The 18,892-nt window shown below is 47.1% G+C and overlaps 1 protein-coding gene and 1 long non-coding RNA gene across 13 annotated transcripts in view; one reads left to right on the forward strand and one right to left on the reverse strand.

Moving 5' to 3' along the window:
• Window positions 1-2,381: 2,381 nt before the first annotated feature.
• LOC123580581 lies at window positions 2,382-12,150 on the reverse strand. Its single transcript, XR_006703368.1, has 3 exons — window positions 11,538-12,150; window positions 5,788-5,816; window positions 2,382-4,917 (listed from the first exon to the last, which is right to left on the reverse strand). It is a non-coding gene; the product is annotated as an uncharacterized LOC123580581 (long non-coding RNA).
• Window positions 12,151-13,029: 879 nt separating this feature from the next.
• SYNDIG1 (synapse differentiation inducing 1) overlaps window positions 13,030-18,892 on the forward strand; it is a 181,383-nt gene continuing 175,520 nt past the window's right edge. For 7 of the 12 annotated variants that reach the window (XR_006703367.1, XM_045445517.1, XM_045445518.1 and 4 more), the window contains exon 1: window positions 13,030-13,539. The gene's annotated coding sequence lies outside the window, so the exon portion shown is untranslated. The other 5 variants (XM_045445507.1, XM_045445511.1, XM_045445506.1 and 2 more) reach the window with 5 other exon arrangements.

Here is an 18,892-nt window from a genome sequence, read left to right on the forward strand (position 1 = left end):
AAGCACTGCTTGCTGTGTGAGCCAAAGGGAAGGGTAAATTACTTCACTTTTGTTTTTATTATTGACCCCACAGATGGATGTGTTCATGTGCCTCATAGAGCCGAAGCCATCCTTCTTCTGACCCTTTGCAAAAGCAGGTGACAGAAGCTTGTGCCCACCCCACAGCCCATGAGTTGGGTTTCTGTCTCCTTCACCCTCGGAATGGGCTGTGCATCTCCTGGCTCCCAGTGTGCCTTTACAGAATGCCAGGGACAGCATCTTCTTGATGTATGAGTCTCTCCACCTGTTCCAACCCCAGGGAATAAGACAGGGCCTCAGAGATTCATGACTGGGAGAGAGATCCCCTAGAAACATTACCAGATGCCTTCAGGCCTATGACTTCAATGGGAAAAGTGTAAAGGATAGGGTGTTTAATGCATATTGAACGCTAGCATGAGGCTCTATGCCACAGACATATTATATGGGTGATCCCATTTAATCCTCCCAAATGGTGAAGATGGTATTATTATCCCCATTTTGCAGTTTAGACCAGAGGCCTGAAGAGATTAAGCAGCTTGCCCAAGATCTCTCCCTCACTCTCATAGACATAAACATACATGTATACACGTGTGCACACACTCACACACAGCAATAAGGCAGAGAAGCCTTTTGTCTTGGAGATCTACCTCCAGAGTAGGATGTTATAATGCCTTCTAAAAACAGTCTCCTTTTATGTTCCTTAGGTGTAGAGTCTTAGGAAGTTAGAACTGGCAGTCTCTAGGTCAAGTGAGAAATCTGAGCATAGCAGCGCTGAACAAAGTGCCCAAGGTCACACAGAGGAAGTTAACTAGACAGCCTTCCAGACCTTGATCCAGTCTTGAAACCCAAGTGTCTTATGCAAGCTCTTCCAGAATCAGACCCCAGGTGAGGATCAATGGGCCAGTGACTGATTATGGAAGAAGTCCCCCAGGGGAGGCAGTAAGGGATCAGGATGGGAGGCTGGAAAGGGAGGGATGCAAGCTTGTGCAGGATGTCAGGAAAATCCCAGAGAGGCTTCAGCCTGACCCTGCAGAGGGCTTTAGAGGGCAAGCAATGCCTCTGAGTCCATCCTGCCTTGAGGCAAGGGAGCTGGACTCTCACACCCCTACTGGTCTGTTACTGGTTACTGGCCACAGGGGAGGACATCAACCCATAAGCATCCCAGCTCTCCGAGCTCCAGTGGACCAAGTTCTCTGAAGACAGTGCACATGCTGGAGTTAGGAGAAAAGCATATAGAAACTGCAGGGTGAGATAAAGAAGTGAGGGGTGTCTGGATGGAGACTGCTGCACTGGACCCCTGGTGACTAGTATGGTGTTTTCACATGGAGCCAGAGGCAGGCCCCATAACCACACAGCCCCACAGCCTCATGAAGGAGTGAGGAAAGGGAAAGGCATCTGAAATCATGCAGAGAAGTTGGTCAAGAATATTGGAAATAGATTTTGAAAGAAAGGTTGACAGAATTAGAATGGTTAATAGCTTCAAAAGCAGACTAATAATGATCCAGCGACATGCAGGTAAACAGAGGCTTACTACAAAGACAATAACCGCTGATTCAGCAACCAAGATATATAACTGGATGTACAAGAAAATGTCTGACATTAGAATGGGCAGCCTCAGAAGGCACTAAGGACATGGGCACTCATCACACCTGGGATCTGTTCTGCGGGTGACACGGGGTCCCTCTGAAGTGATTGGCTGTGAACATACAAAGTATGACCACAAAGACATTTCTTTTTTTTAAGTTTATTCATTTATTTTGAGACAGACAAAAAGAGTGTGAGTAGTGGAGGGCAGAGAGCAAGAAAGAATCCCAAGCAGGCTCTACCCTGCCAGTTCAGAACCCCATGTGGGGTTTGAACCCACAAAACTGTGAGATCATGACCTGAGCTGAAACCAAGAATTGGATGCTCAACAGACTGAGCCACCCAGGTGCCCCAACAAAGACATTTCTGAGCATCTCTGAAGGATGCATATTTGGGAATAGAAGTACATGAAGACAAGGCTACAACAAAAACAGGAATAGCAGACCTTTTACACCCACCCTGGGCCCTGAGTGAGGGGAGTGGAAGCACTTTTATCCTTCCAAGCATGGGCCTGATATCAGGATGCTCCAGATCATGACCTTTGCCAGCTGAGTGACCTCAGGACATTATTTAACCTCTGTGGACCTCATTCCCCTCCATTGTGTGAGCAATGTCAGCAGCTGTGGTCCTTGCCTTGCTAGGCTTCTGCCAGATGCCATCAGTGGGCACAGACACACTTAGAGGTGGGAACAAATCACAGAACAACTAGGAGGGCTCTTTAAATGTGAATGCATGCCCATGCCTGGTGGAAAGGTGGCATTCGTTGCTTAAAAAACTCATCTGTTGGAGCAGAATTTATTTTGATTCAATACAGTATCATCAAGGGACACCCAAGCATCCTGAATATCTGGTTCATACCCTACTTATATTTCTTCCAGCTATTGACATAGCACCTTCCATCACATCAGTGCTGTGTGGAAATGCAAGTTCATTCATCCTCCTGACGTCCTTGGATGTGAGCTAAAATCTGTAAATTAGCATCTCCATTTTGCAGATACAGAAACTGAGAAACAGATCAAGTCACCGCTTCCGGAATGTGGAGCAAAAGCAGGCTTTGCTGCTGGTTTCCTTCCTTGAATCTCCAGTCTCCACTTTGTAAGCCACGCTTGCAAGGCACTTTGTTCCTCAGCCTGCTCTGATATGTATTTTTTCTTTCTTCATGTTTTTGTAAAAATGAATGGAGCTTTCTTTGATAGGAGTGACAAATGAGCATGGAGGAGAGGTATGGAAATCTCAGAACTCAGGCCAGGGATCTGGCATACAGAATCTGACACTGCGCCCTGATTTATACCCCGAGCCCTGCCCCGTGAGCAGTAAACAAATGGCATATAGCAGGTCCGGCACATTATCACCCATCCAATCAGCTCACTGGGTGTAAGAGTAGGCATCAACTGTGGGGGAATTTTCAGTCTTAAGCACAGCTTTCCAAGGTGAATGGGTACATGTGCAGGCCACCTCTGGACTACAGCTGAGGATGGGAGAAAACCCATGGTCTGGAGGCCTGGATGCAATACCGTCTCTGCCTCTTTGCAAATGGGACTTTTGGCACCCCCACTCTGGGTCCTGTGGGCCACAGGGAGGTCTGAGTGCTGCCCCCTCCCCTGCTCACACAGATTGTACTATGAGAGTGGTTGGCCAAGGCAGGACAGCTGGTGTCCAGCATCAGATATACGGCTGGGAGAAGCTGAGGTCTGAAACAGGGAAAACGATGTTAAGTCCAAAGACTTCCCAACAAGGATAATGGAAGTAAATAACTAGGTCAGTAGCTAGGAAAGTAAAAGTCAAGAAGAGTCAGGGGCAAAAACAGGTTTTGGAGTGTGGTTCAGAGCAAAGCTTCTCACACAGCAAGGCAGCAACCAGGAGCCAGATATCCCCTTCAAACAGGGTCAATGATACCAGTGAAAGGGGCCACCCCTGAGGAGCAGAGACAACAGGTATGAGTGGCCTCTGCTAAGTGCTGGTGGACAGGGAGGTTCTGGGTTCCTTGGAGAAGGCAGAGACTCCCCTGTCACCACCCAGCCATTCCCTGAAACTGCAGATGTTCTCAACTGTATATTGTGGGCTCTTGTACTAGTCTTACATCCTCGGATTCACTCACTCTTCACAACACAGAATGTGGGAAGGGAAAGAACTGACTCATCCAAGGTCACTCTGCAGCAGGTGGAGGTAAGATAGCATCTGGCCTGGCCCTGCTTCTGTCCACCAGGTGGCCCTTCAAGCCACTCTTGCCCCCTCAAGGAGGATATGGCTAAGCTGTGAGGGGATCCCCACCAGATCTTTCCTTTTAAGTTATAGTGCAAGTTATCGTTGGCATTTGCATCTGAAGACACTGGTGACTCTCCTGTTACTATTTTGGTTTTGGCTAGCAGCTATTTCTGTGACAGTGAGAGCTCAGGGGTCTGCAGACGGTGTCAAGGAAAGATGTGAACATCCTTTGTTTCTCAGGCAAACAAGCTTTGTGGGTCTTGCTTCTTTAAACTTCCCATCCACTCAGCTGGGAGGATTAGCTTATTGTGCCACTGGGGGTAGGGGGTAGCAGACATAAGGCCACCTGAAAGATCCTGACTTTTCCTTTTCTTTTCTCCTTGAACTTGTCAGAAGGGCAGTGGGGGGGTGGGCAGTGAGGTGATCTGGAGAGGCTGGAGCAACAGAGCACTGGAGCAGAAATAATCAGATGAGATTCTAGAGAAAGAGATTAGAATGCCCTGTCTAAGCACAAATTGCTGCTAGTTCTAGAAGGTGTGGGGAGGCCTGCCAGCCTGCCAGCAGCTTCCTCTCAGCATGATGCCACCATGGCCTCTGGTCACCCCATATCATGCTGTGGTTTCTATGCCATGAGACTGTCGCGGGTGCCAACCTACAGCCTCCACCCTGCATGTCCCTTCCATCTGCACACCGTCTTGAGAACAGACACAGAGGAGAGGGCAGCAACGGGATGCAGGCTTACATGTGCCACTTCCAAGCAGCTGCCTTGGCATCCTCTGCTTCTCCAGAATTTGCCTTTGTCTTGATAATTAGGGAGTAGTTGATTTGCAGGAAAAAGACATGTTTCTATTAAAAAGTGTTTTCAGTGTCTTTAGTGAAGCAACAAAATGTATTTTTCTACCTGTTGACATTTTTGGTACCTAGACAGGATTTCTTGACAAGACGAAATACATTATCCTGGATGCAGCCAGTCTATGTGGGTGAGTAAGAGAGGGCAGGCTCAATTCCAGCAGGCCCCGCTGACTATTCCAGTGTCTCAGAGGTGAACTGCCTGTTGCTGGCTTAGCGGGAGATCAGTTGCCCCTGCTGAAAGCCTGCAGCAATGAAAACCTTGACAAAAAATTGTTAAAATTATTGTTACAGTTTTTAATTATCAAATATATTTGCGTAGGAAAGAAAAAGCCAAGTAATATATATAAATTCTAGGAAATAAGTACTTTTGTTTGCAGTTAGAATGTCCTGCAGTTTTCAATGGTATGCACTCAGCTCTAATGCTTTGTAGGTTTTACCATAAACAGGGTTCAGGGCAGCTGCTGCTGGGAATATGCAGATACATAGCTCAAAAAGTCCAGACACCACCAAACGTTGCTGAACCAATGACAAACACACAGACTAGGAAAGACCCATCCAGTTACTTGGCTGCCCAGAGCAGTCTACTATATCAGATACTGACACTTTCTATTATTTGTTAAATCATTTTATTTTGTTATTCTTTCCATGTCTGTGGGGATATAATTTAAGTACATTTGGCAAGCTGCACCTTAGCTGACAAAACCTGTTTTGGGGTATATTTTGGATTGTCAGGTGGTCCTTAAACCAAAGGAGCTCTTTCCTTCATGCCACCAGCCAGGGTTTATTTGTCCTGCACTTCCAAGCTGTATAGATTGTGTGTGGCCATGCTCAATCTCTGCTGTGGGAGGAGATCCTCATGGCATCCTAGTGCCCTGATATCAAAGAAACCACATTTTAGTGACCCTGGGAAGGGCTAGCTGCCAGGACAGCTGTGGCACTGCCAAGCCCTGCTTCTCTGGGCCCCTACTCATGTGTAGGACAACCACCCAGGGTATACACCTAGAGTGCAGAGGAGAATGCCATATGGTTTGGTTCTGGCACTTGCCTAGTAAGGTTCTTTGTTTAAGAGGTGTTCTTTTCTTGAAATATGAGTGATAAACTGGGAATCGCAAAAGTGAAATTGCTTACCTTTGTGCTTTTCCCTCCACTTCCACATCCTGCAAAATTACAGAAGTGCTTATTTTTACAATAGAACTCTTTCTTTTTGCAGAAAAAAAGAGCACATGCAGCAAAAAATATTTTTTCTTGTGCCAAAAACAAGTTCTTAGACCTTTTAGAAAGTGCCAGAAATCATGCTAATAATTAATGACATGTTTAAATGCTTAGTTCTGCACCAGCAATGCTTTCAATGATCCCAACCTCTTAGTTCGTCATTATGTTAGAGCTGCACTAGTACATGTAGTTCTTTTGTACAGCAAGGAAAACATGCTCTCTTTCCATTTAAGTGAAGGTACATCGCTCTGTCCACTTCAGCACGTAGACTGAAGTGGACAACTGAATCTATTTTTTGAGGCTAGTGCTCTGAGCACATGCTAAAAATTCTGGCCTCATTGTTGATCCTGATAGTAAGGTTTTGCAAAGCTAACCTCTTTTCTAATTTCTCTTCTCTTTAACAGTCTTGGAAACAGCCATATTTTCCAATGTTTGACAAATACATTTTCTCAAAGATACTGATTATTCTGATACTGCACTCTGTCATAATAATAGATTTATGTTATGGATCATTAATTAGATCATAGAAATTAGTAACTAGATAAAATTCTTTTTTTTTTTTTTTAAATAATTCTTTTCAACGTTTATTTATTTTTGGGACAGAGAGAGACAGAGCATGAACGGGGGAGGGGCAGAGAGAGAGGGAGACACAGAATCGGAAACAGGCTCCAGGCTCTGAGCCATCAGCCCAGAGCCCGACGCGGGGCTCGAACTCACGGACCGCGAGATCGTGACCTGGCTGAAGTCGGACGCTTAACCGACTGCGCCACCCAGGCGCCCCAGTAACTAGATAAAATTCAAGTAGGAGTTGTCTGCCAAGACAGGACAGGGTTATGTCAGGAGATATGAGGACAAGCTACATCAGGGACACAGGGAGTAAGTGCTGGAGGCTCTGGTGTGAACAGGCTGGGCTGTTACCTGACATCTCCAGAAATGCCCAAGAGAATGTGTGACAGTCTAGGAAGAAGAAATGAACTGTCGAAGTCAGTAGAAGGAATAAATTCAGGGTGGGAAACAAGCAGATAACAGCGGTAAGGATCCACAATATTTGCAGTGAGCACAGAGGGAGCTTTGAACTTGACCTCTCTTTACTGATTGATCTCTGGCTGCATGGTGTGTATGGCCTGTTTGCTGGGAAAGGAAGAGGACCTATATCAACTGGATAGCGTAACCAAACCTGTCTCTGTGTTTATCAGTTGTCACCCACAAAAATGACCAGCCTCTGGCTGAGTCTCAACACAGGCCCACATTCAAATAAACAGCAATTTGACATCTAATATCTTGAAGTAAAAGGCACATTCTTAAAGTACACGCAAATGATATAAGAATTTCACACACTAAATCATGCAGCAAAATTTTCCAGGATCCTACTTAGTCACTTCTCTTGTGCCAGAGGAAGCCTGTTTGATACACAGACACAGCCCAGAAATGTGGGGTGGATGGAGGCTTCTGGACACACACATCCTCTTCATCCCTCTCCTGGGTGATTCTAAGAAATACTTTTTGTCCAAGGGGAGAGAGAGCTGGTTGTTACCTACTGTGACCACCTCAGGAATTAATTCCTCCTTAGACTGGCTCCCCCTTCCTGCCCATGGACCATGCAGGTGGTCCTTCACTTTTTGCTCCTGGGATCCATTCCCCAGTAAACTGCCTGATTGCACCGTTGGGCTCTGGTTTCCGAAAAGGAGACCCAGACCAAGGTACCTTTCTCTCTATTGCAGCACCTCTGCTTTATTGAGGTGTGACAGTTTTTGTAATTCAGGTGTGTGAAATCATGAGCTCCACTGAGGAAAACTATGCCAACAGTGGATGGGCAGATTTCAGTTTCAGTGGGTCTTGAGGGAAGGGGGGAGAACTCTCTCGCCAGCACAATTCATCATGCTCACAACAACCCAGCTCTTCCTTGGCATCTCCACTCCTATAACTGCCCTGGACTAGCTCTCCATGGCAAATGTTGTCATACCCATTTTGTAGATGGAGAAACTGACATTTCAAGAGGTTGAGGAGTTGGGTGAATGTCCACTACACCATGGTCCCAGACGTACTCAGGTGTCTCTCCAGGCTCTGGCTTTAAAGGCCTGGGGTGAGTGGAGCAGGAAACTCATATTTTCATGCTCTTACAAGAGAAATTAAGGCTGTCTCAGGAATTGGCATAACATCGAAATATGTAGGTATGAGTCATTAGCAGCAAGGTCCACAGAACTGGAGAGTGGGCAGATGGAATCAGTCAGCTAAAGGGATCTGGGAGAACCTGAAGGAATACAACTGTGTTGGTCACACCCAGCCCCTGCCCCCTCAAAACAAGAAGAAACTTGGATGACAGAGATAGTATCAATCACCCCTCTTATGTAGCGTTTTGGGGGCTTCCAATCACGAGCATAGGTTTTGCGTTAAAAATGTAGAATTTGCCATTCCCCTCAACTACCTTGGAAAAAAAGTACCCAGCAACCTTGTCTTCCAAGCTATCTTTAAGAATAATAACCAGGGGCGCCTGGGTGGCTCAGTCAGTTGAGCATCTGACTTCGGCTCAGGTCATGATCTCGCGGTTCGTGAGTTCGAGCCCCGCGTTGGGCTCTGTGCTGACAGCTCAGAGCCTGGAGCCTGTTTCGGATTCTGTGTCTCCCTCTCTCTCTCTGACCCTCCCCATTCATGCTCTGTGTCTCTCTGTCTCAAAAATAAATAAATGTTAAAAAAAAATTAAAAAAAAAAAGAATAATAACCAGCCAACTCTGGTCAGGAAAACATGCTGAGTGCATTGAACCACATTCATGCCTCATACAATGTCAGGTGACAGATATTATAATTATGCTCATATTAGATATGCAGGAATCCAGGCTCTGGAGTAAGTGAGGACAAAGTGATAGGAAGTAGAAAATGCTTACTTGGAGCCTAGGTAAATGTCTGAGCTCATAACCTTGATGGTAAGCATTCCTCCGACTCCTAACAGACACCTTCTATTAATGTTGGCTACTAGGGAAGTAGAAGACAGGCTGGATCTGCACCTCACTCCTCCTCTCTCTAGCTATGTGATGACAGGTGAACTATTCAGTCCCTAACACTCAGCCTCTTCAGCTCCTGGGATCACTCCTACCAGGCCCATTGAGCTCAGATCAGAATTCAGTGAGCTTGTATGTATAAAGAACCTATCTCATTTCTAGGTGCAGTAGATAGCAAAAATGGTCCCTAATTCCTCCCATCCCTCATCACATGCCTATTTCTAATGTGACTTTATGGCTCCACCCATCAAAGGTAAAAGCTATTTCCCCATCTCCTATATCTGAGCTGGGCCACCTGACCTGCTTTGGTCAATGACACATTAGCTAATGTGAAGTCAGCTTGAAATCTGTGTGCATTGAAGCCTGTTGCCATTGAGTGTCCTGCAGCCACCACTTTGTAAGGAATGCTGGGCCAGCCTTCTGGAGGGCAGACTTATAGCCCTGTCAGCCCAATACCAAGTCCACAACCAACCTATCCCCAGACAGGTGAGTAAGGCTTTTGGCTGCCAGCTGACTACAGATGCCTAAGTGAGCCCAGGAAACATCATGTGAAAAAGAGGCAATCCATCCCAGTGGACTTAGCCCTCATTGTCAACCCTCAAAATTGTGAGCAAGTAAGTAGTTGCCATTTTAAGCCACTGAGTTTGGGGGAAGTTTGTTATGTAGCAGTAGACAAGGGATATTCTGGCACTATAGGGTTGCTTACAACACATTAACTTTGTGTTTTCTTTGATTCTTTCCAAGTGATGTAATGGATGCAGAGGCAAGACCTGCTAATATGGAAATCAGTAACCTAGATGTGGGTTGACTGTTCCTCCATGCAGCCCTTCTGGAACTGTCTCCTTACAGGAAGAATCAGAGGATGGGCCTAGGTGGTCACCAAGAATTCCTCCAGCTACAACGTTCTGACATTCTACTGCATCTTTTTTTTCCTATTCTAAACTCTCATGTCAACACAGCCTCGGAAATTATCCTAGGTTTTGGTTCTTTCTCCCTTTATTTCTGATTACGGTTTATGTTTTTTTTTCTTAGAATCTTGCCCATCATGTTTACATTGAATATCTGAATGCTCATCTTCCCATCTTTCTAAGTCAGAAAGATTCTACTATCATAAGACACTGCAGCTTTTCAATTCCCAGATGTCATCAACTTAAGAAAAACAATTTAGTAATAGATTTGGAGGACAGAAAAGGGAAAAAACCGTATGATATTAATTAGATTGCTTTAAAATTGCATATACTATTCATCATCTTTAATACTACAATTGACATTTGGGGCAGATCATTTTACACATTTCATCTTACAATGGTTTCTGAATGAGCACTGTTGACCTCCAGACACCATGCACAGCACTATAGCCCCTGGGCTAATGGCTTTCAGTTTGAGACATTTTAAGAAATATTTATTATTTTAAAAACTCAAATATATATTTCCTCTCATCAAGCCCACCTATCTCTAGGGAGGTAACAGCTTCTCTGGAAAGTTGCTGAGAAGACTGACCGCAGGCTCAATGCTTTAGTGACAGCTCTTCACAACATGTGAATTGGGCCCACTGATCTTGCCTAGCTCTGAAAGTTCTAGAATCTCTTCTAAGAAGTAAGCATCGTTGAGAAGGATTCCCATTTTCCAGGAAAATTGGCAATATCTACTGTGTCCCACTGCCCAACTCTTGGCAACCCCTCATTCCCTTTCTCATTGTAATGTTACATCATGGTTATGGTCACACTCCAGTCAACAAGTAGGGAGGCACACTTCAAACAAACTGCCCTATGTGTGTAGCTACCATTCCAGATCAGCCAAGGTGCCCACCAGGAGCCCTGGATCCCTCCCTGAGCTGCCACATTTGCTGTAAGCAGGTGACATTCCTCTCTTCAAGTTTGAAATGCCTGGTCCTGGCAAGATTATTTTGCAGTAAAGTGTAAGGTCAATTAGGATTGCAGAAATACTTAAGTGTGTGTGTGTGTGTGTGTGTGTGTGTGTGTGTGTAGGAGGTAGTGTCAAGAAAGAATACATCTGTAGATCTTGAAGCTCTGTGAGTGGCATGGGAGAATAAGAAGAAGCAGGGAACAGGAGGAGGAAGAGAAGAAATAAACTCACCACATTGTGAACTGTTCCTTTTTCTTTCAAATTACGCTGTTTTTTCAGAGACATCTGGTTTTTGACCCCACAATCCAATGTGGTTTTTTTGACAACTATCAATCATTGAGTATTTGGTCAGTATTGTGAATGCAGTAACCTATCGGAGCCCACCCATAACTTTCAGAAAGAAGTTACATATTCATCCCACAACAAAAATAAATGTGAATATTTAAATATTACACCAAATGAGGCGCACTATGAAAACCAACTCTTAGAAAATTTTAGCAAATACAAGCATACAACCCCTATACCCCCATCAATGTATCCATGCTCAATCCATCACCCAGATGAGCCAGGGCATACATATAGTTCCAAAACATCAACCTACAAAGTTTCAAAGCACCTAGGACATGAAGACAGTCCACAACACTCAATACAAAGGCATTTTCTTCTTTTAAATTCTGCAACACTCACTTTTGGAAGGAACACTTCACAGGCAACCAGCAGTGACCAGTGATCATGTTTTACACTGCAAAAGAGGATGCCTGACTACTCTATTAGGACAAACCCAATTTAAAATTCAAACATTACCTAGAGTCAGAGGCAAGTCACAGCTGCAACCCAGGCTGGTGCTCTCTTAGCAAAACAAAACTGTCCTCCAAAGCCCAACCCAAAGACCAGTAAGCAAAAGTTCACTGGCTGAAAGGCAGGAAACTGAGTTCCAGGCTACTTCTGCATATTTTGTAGCTATAGAAATCTTAGTTAACTTTTGTAAAGAAAAACCTCAGCTGCTTCATCTGATAAACGGGAATAATGATTCTCCAACTCAAATGAGTCTAACAACGTCTTCTCAGCCCAGTGGTTCAGATGAGAGAATTTTCTGTTTAGGGAAGGACTTCAGGAACCACTAGCAACGTTACTAAGGCAAGGGGAAGGGGGGCATTTTCCTCCCATTTGAGAAGTTCTCCTAGATGAGAGAGATGTACAATGCTCTTTTCTGAGTGTTGCAGACCAGGAGCTTGCAGCTCTGGGGATCTAGAGGAAGAATCCCCAGTTGTGCTTTGCCATGCTGCAGAGTTGCAGATGGAACACAGTTCAAGTTGATAAAGGGAAACCACAGATGCCCCTGGTTCTGCTGACCTGCTCCTCCACCCATTTGCCTTTTTACATCCCCACTCTGACTTTAGCATTCTCTTTGTGGGGCTGATGCTCCACAGGTGCCAAGTCCCCCACAAAGGCAAGACAGGGTGGACCTGTGGTTCTGGCACCACCTGCAATGCTTGCCCTTTGCAAAGTCTAACAGAGGCAGCCTGGCAGTGGAAGTAGTGCTTTCTGAGGGGATGAGGGGGGCAAAGCGTTGGTTACTAGGTCAGGAGGAGGCAGGGCTCCTCACCAAGCAGGATTTCATCGGGGTATAACCAGCCTTGATTATCAGAGCCTAGGCTGGCAAGGCTAGACTGTGGCAGGTCTGCCCCTGGGGTAGAAATGGGCTAACATTGTTTTCCTAAATCACTTTCGACCCCCTTTCTGACACACCTTTCTTTCCTGGTTCTTTCTCTATGGAATTCACACTGAAAACACTATTTCCCCCATCCCCCAACACTTGAAATTGATACTATCTTGGGAGGTGGCCTTTCCTTGGCTCTACTTCCCTCTATTCACTCTGCTCACCACAGTTATGCCCTCTACCCACCCATCCCCACAGCCCTAGCTCCTTTTAATTCCAACAGCCAAGAGGCTGCCTGGTGAGAAAAACAAACCGGTTTGGGGCTGGGCAGGGGGTCTGAGAGTCTGAGCCCGCACCTGGTTTCTCCTGGGTAGCTGGTTGGTCAGGACGTGAACAGATGCCAGGCCTATAAAGTGGGTCCTACGAACCTCAAAAGGAACAAGAGCTTGGGGAGGCCTTTAGGACCGAGGGGAACCATCTCAGAGCCAGGCTGCAAATCCCTGTCCACTGAGTACCCAGCGGCTGCCCCCCTCCCCCAGTCTCTGTCGCCTTCACAGTTCCAGACAGCGGCCCCAGGCCAACCGCCTGACATGGTCGCCCGCGGGGCCCGATAGGCCTGGGGCAAAGTTGGCGGCCGCCTTCTCACCGAGCCATTCCCTTCTCCTCCTCGCTCATCCTCCCTCGGAGCCCGTGGCCACATCCTCCAGCACGCGTGCCGCCAGGCTTGGCCAACCAAGCGGCGCGTCCCGGGACGGCCCTTGCCCAACCAGCCCGCCAGGCGTGCGCCGCGGGAGTCTCCCCGCACCTTTTTTTTTTTTTTTTTTCCCCCCCCCTGGGGGCTGGAGCGCCGGGCTCCGCCCCATGGTCGCCTCGAGCGAGCTCCCCGCAGCCCCGGGCTGCCGCCGCTGCCCCTAGCCCGGCGCTCCTGCACGCTCGGGGCAGCCTGGGGCGCGGGTGGCGAGTGCAGGGCGGGGAGCGGCGCGGAGGGGAGGGGAAGGGAAAGAAGAGGAGGGCAGAGGAGGAGAGAGCTGGGGAGCTGAGGAGCAGAGGCGGGCGCCGCACCGCCCCGCGCCCCGCACGCTCACTGGCTCCGGAGACGCGCGGGCGGGCTCCTGGGCGCACTGGCTGGGTCACCTTGTCCGGGAGGTAAGTCCCGACCGTCCCGGCAGTGCCGGCTGGCGGAGGGGCTGGCAGGAGCCGGGCGGGGGCCGCGGGCGGGCGGGCGCAGGAGGCGGCTCTCACGCGGGAGGGCGCCCAGGCTCCGCCTCGGAGCGCGCAGACCCAGCGGCGGCGCGACGCCCGCGGTGAGTCCGGGTGGTCGCTGTGGCGGGACCTAGGAGGCTCGGGGTCGCCAGGATCTAGGGGAGAACGGAACTGGCGAGGAAGATGCGGAGGAAGGGGTCGGGTGCTGTGAACCCCGGCTGCAGCTTGGCGCCTCGCCACCCAGTCGCCCCGGCGACGCGGAAGGGCTGTTGTGCAAAGTCGGTGGGAGCTAGTGAGACCTAGACCTCGGAGCGCAGTGGAGCGGGACTGCCCAAGGCCTTGACGGTGCGGGGCTGACGTTGGCTCTGCAGGTTCGGGCGACCCCCTGAAGCGACCCAAAGGAGACCAGCTGGGGCTGGTGAGCGGGGCAGCCGCGGAGCTGGGGACCGAGGTCCAACTGGGACTGGGAAGGGAAACCGGCTTGGATTGTCTTTGCCAAACCAAGGGAAAAAGGAAGGCGAGGGTGCGAGAGCATTGGGATGGGGACTCCCAACCCGAGACCGGGACGGAGGTGGGGACTCCGGGAGACCCCGTGTCCGCGAGCTGTCTGGTCCCTGGCAGCCACGACAGCCCGCAGCCTTGGGAGCCGCCAGTCCCGCGCAGAAAGGGGACCGAGTGAGTGGACGCGCTTTTGGAGATCAAGTTCTAGTTTCGCATTCCCTAGGCATGATTTCTGCCCCTTGGTGTACGCTCTCCGAGCTGCTGCGGAGGAAGGAATGGATTGCAGGCAGAGTTGGGCACTTTTCTTAGGGAAGGGGCTTTGATCGCTGTGCGTTTTCTGAAAGACTCCAACAGAGTGGGTGCTTGCATCCTTGCTTTTGAGAGGCTGTCAGTGGGGTCGCTTGGCTTTTCTGAAAGACTAGAGGAAGGCGTCATCTGGTCGCCTTCATTTCCTTGTGGGGGGATCCCCTTGAATGCAGAGGCGTGGGCGCCTGGCACCCAGACTTCAGGTGAGCGCAGCCTTTCTGCGGCGTTAGATGCTCTGGCGCCTCGTGGCTAGTGGCCCGGACTCAATGTCTGTGCTTCTCTGGCCTCGTTCCGGTGTTTAGTGCAGCAGACGCAAGTCGAGGACTCGGTTGTTTTGAGGGATAGAGGGTGGATAGCTCCGTTTTCAGGTTAGAATCAGGCTCAGGCGGTGGTGCGTGCGCGCGTGTCTGTGTATCTGTCCGTTTCCCTCCTACTGGCCAGCGTGTTTAGTCAGAGCCCAAAGGGAGAGGCGTGCTGCGCAGACCTGCAGCCTGTGGGGTGAGCAGCCTGGTAACGAACCCCAGAGCGGGCCAACTTTTCCTTGCCGAGGTGTGATCGCCAGGACAGTCTGCGTGGTGCTGGGATGTGGTCCTCCTCTGAGAGGGGTCCGGTTCAAAAATCCTCACAGCAGCAGAACCGAAGACGTGCCACCGAGGTGGCACCGCAGCAGTCTGATGTCCCTTCTTGCTAGGACAGGAAGTAGCAGGAGCCAAATTTTCAGATGAATTATTGCATGCTGTGTGTCTGGTGGTTGTGTGGAGTGTCTTTTTGGAGATCAGACCACAGGTGCTACCAAGCCTGTGAGAAGGTGTGAGGAAGAGCCCTCCACCTCCTTCCTTCCCTCCCTTTCTCCAACACCCCTGGCACCTTTTCATGGAGCAAAAGTTGGTTTGTAGCTGGTCTGGTCCCCTCTTCCACCCCTCCCAAACCCACTGCATAAAAATGGAATTGCCATAATCAAGAGGACCTTGTTAAATAAAGGGGAAAAATAGGAAAATCTGTGCTTAAAGGTTTGTTTTTTTAAGATTGAAAATTTCAATAGTACACCAAAGTTGAGAGAATAATACACTGAACCCCAGGTGTACCCCTCATCCAGTACCACACTCACTGGCCCTTTGTCCTGGCCTCTTTTCAACCACCTCTCCTCAGAGTTTTGGAGGCCATGTTTGATGAAATTTTAAGAACCCATTCCAAGCCCACTTCATCTCTAAATGCAACCCCAGGTATCTCCAGTTGATGATATTTCATTCCATTTCACCTATCACCAGAAACGACTGCTTTAAATGATTCCATTAGAATGGGTGCTATCTTAAAATAGAAATGAAGGCAACCCCATTTCCATTTTGGGGTAGTCAAACTTGCTGATGTTCCCTGAGGTATGGGGGGGGGGGAGGGGAATTGAAGGAAGAAAAAGAAATCTAGATCCTGAGAAAAAGAGACATTTGAAACCATTAGATTTCACTTATACCAGTTGATATTCAGGGAATAAACAAGATTCCAGCTGAACTATGAGAGGCAAAAGAATTTTTTTTTTTTTGGTGAAAACTTTAAACTCAATTCATAAATCATAGGCAATTAATTAATTCCATATTTAGCATGACATAAATTAAAAGTGCTACACACTGGACTTGACTCATCTTCCTCATTAACTCTGACCTGTATTTTCTAGGGAATTATTTCTATTATAAGAGAATAAAAAGGTATTTTCTTATGTAAGTTTTCTATCCAAGACACTAGCCAGTGCTATTCAGGGGTTCATGAGCAGTACTGAATATTTCATCTCTCAAATAGAAAATAAATGTTTGGTCATCACACTAGCCACATCTGATACACCCTCTGGAGAGACACTAGCTTGCTCAGATTTGAGCTCAAGTGTAGTTTCTGGTGGCTGGAGGAGAATAGCATGGTGAGGCCTCTAGAGACAATGGGAGGGTGCTCCCCCCACATTTGTACATGGCTCCCTCCCACCCTGCCACCTCTGTGCCTTCCCTTTATATAAAAGCTGTTCCTAAAAATTGTCAATGTTCTTAGAGGATTCAGTCAGACATTTGAATACCTTTATGAAGTGCATTATTTAAAGGCATCCTTAGTTAACCTTTCGTAATATGAATAACCATCCTATAAGTGAGCAGTTTTAAATAAAACCTTATCTTTCTGTGATACCAGTATGGCCCTGAGCCCCTCACTTTGGCCTTTGCAGGTCCCCATGCACACTGGAGAATCTCATGACCCACATGGACTGATTGTAATACTGTGACCTGTAGCTTGAGCAGACTTCATGTTACCAGCAAAATTATTTGAGTAAGTGGGCAAAGGTGGCAAGGATTGAAGGGTGGGGTGTTCATTTGTCAGCATCAGCAAAACATTGGGGCAAAATGAGTAGCAAAACAGCCTGTACATTCAGTGGGAAGTCCTGAAGCTGTTTTGCTGAAACATACTGATATGAGGAGGTATTGGAGCCATAGCTTTTGACTTGGCATCACCACACTTGAGACATTGTGCCAACATGTCAAAAAAAGCAAAACGTTGAAGATGTGCATATATTAAATATCCCAAATATTGAAGATGGGCTTACCAGGTCCCTGCCTGTGTCACCAAAATTGGAATAATTAAGGTAGTAGCAGGTGGTTTTTAACAAATATGATTTTAAGCATTCTCTGTGCAAGATACTTAGACATTTCCAGTTATTCCTGAGAGTTCATAAATGTGTGTGTGTGTTTTTTAATTTTAAGAAAGATTTATTTATTTATTTTGAGGGAGGGAGAGACAGAGAGAGAGAGAGAGAGAGAGAGAGAATGGGGGAGGGGCAGAGAAAGAGGGACAGTGGGAGAGAGAGGATCCTAAGCAGGTTCTGCACTGTCAGTGCAGAGCCCAATGTGGGGCTTGAACTCACAAATTGAGATCATGCCCTGAGCCAAAATCAGGGGCTGAACACAACTGACTGAGCCACCCAAGTGCCCCTCATAAATGTGTTTTAAAGAGGGGCTGAGTAACTTTTTTAGGCATTGGGCTACAATCAGCGTCCCCACAGTGGTTTTCTTTGCCATCCAGTGTACTGGATTTCAGCTGGATGTATAGGGGGAGACAGTGGGGGTGATTTGGACTTTTCCCAGTCCTGTGATTGCCCACCCAACAGGCTTTTCCTGAAGGTCCTGTGAGGAGACAGCTTGCTTGTTGGGTGATCTTAGAGACTTCACTTAGCTTTTCTGAGCTTCTTCTGTTTCTTTTCATCTGCTTCTTTTTGGGATTTTGAAAACAATGTTTATAGTTGACACAGTGTTTTTTTAAATGGGGAAGGCGGGACTGAGAACACTTTGATGTCTTAACTGTATGTCTCTTCAGGTGAAGTACCCCCCCCCCCCCACCATCCCTCTGAGTCCCTCTGAGCGCTGGGAGTGAGTCCAGCCTCTGCTCTGTACCTGCAGCAAAAGTCAGAATGGGGACATTGTGCGTTCCTCCTTGTGAGCCTGCGTTCCCATGTAGGAATGTGTCTGGATGATGTAGACATTCGTGTCAGGGAATTGAAAGGGAATGTACAAGAAAAGCTTGTGAGCAGAAATATATCCTTAACACAACTCAATTTAGACTCATATCACATTTAAGAAATTACATGGTGCATGTTCTCTAGGAGAAAACATTTTGAAGCAGATTATCAACAAGCTACAAAGTACCAAACCTGTTAAGTTGCATTAAATAAAATACTGAAGACCCAAACCTATTAAGTTTCATTAAATAAAATACTGAAGACCAACAACAACAAATAAGCATTGGGATCCAAGATAACTGTTAGAACCAAGAATAACATGACCAGGAAAAAATATACATACATAGAAAATAATGAAGATAAACCATGCTTCTGAAAGCATGCTTCAGACCAACCCAGGGGACGGCTTTGCATATTTACTTGCATGAGAATGATTTATCTAGGAGTTCAATTAACATTATTCCAGAAAGATGGAGAGTTTTGCCCTTGAGGTTAAAATCAATGTTCAGTGTGAAACATTTTGAGTTTTTAGTTCTCAATTGATTCTCAAGTTGTTCAAAGATATTTGAAACTTAGGTCTCGATAATGCTATAATGTGATGGCATTTAGGGCGTGTGACTCCGAGGAAGAGGAAACAGAGTGATTTACTGATTGCATGGTGAGTCTCTCAGAAAGGGCCCGCCTAGTTTAAATTCTTATTTTATCTTATTAATGTTTATTTATTCTGTGTGTGTGTGTGTGAGAGAGAGAGAGAGAGAGAGAGCAAGCAGGGGAGGGACAGAGAGACGATGTTGGGGAGAAAATCCCAAGCAGGCTCCACACTATTAGTGCTGAGCCTGACTCAGGGCTTGATCTCATGAACGGTGAGATCATAACCTGAACCAAAATCAAGAGTCAGATGCTTAACCGACTTAGCTACCCAGTTGCCTCTAAATTCCTATTTAAAAAAATTTTTGCTTCTCAAGCCTTCGACCTCATTGGGTCACTACTTTCACATGTATCTTC

Source organism: Leopardus geoffroyi, chromosome A3 (assembly GCF_018350155.1).
Source record: "Leopardus geoffroyi isolate Oge1 chromosome A3, O.geoffroyi_Oge1_pat1.0, whole genome shotgun sequence".
In the NCBI taxonomy this organism is placed as follows: Eukaryota; Metazoa; Chordata; class Mammalia; order Carnivora; family Felidae; genus Leopardus; species Leopardus geoffroyi.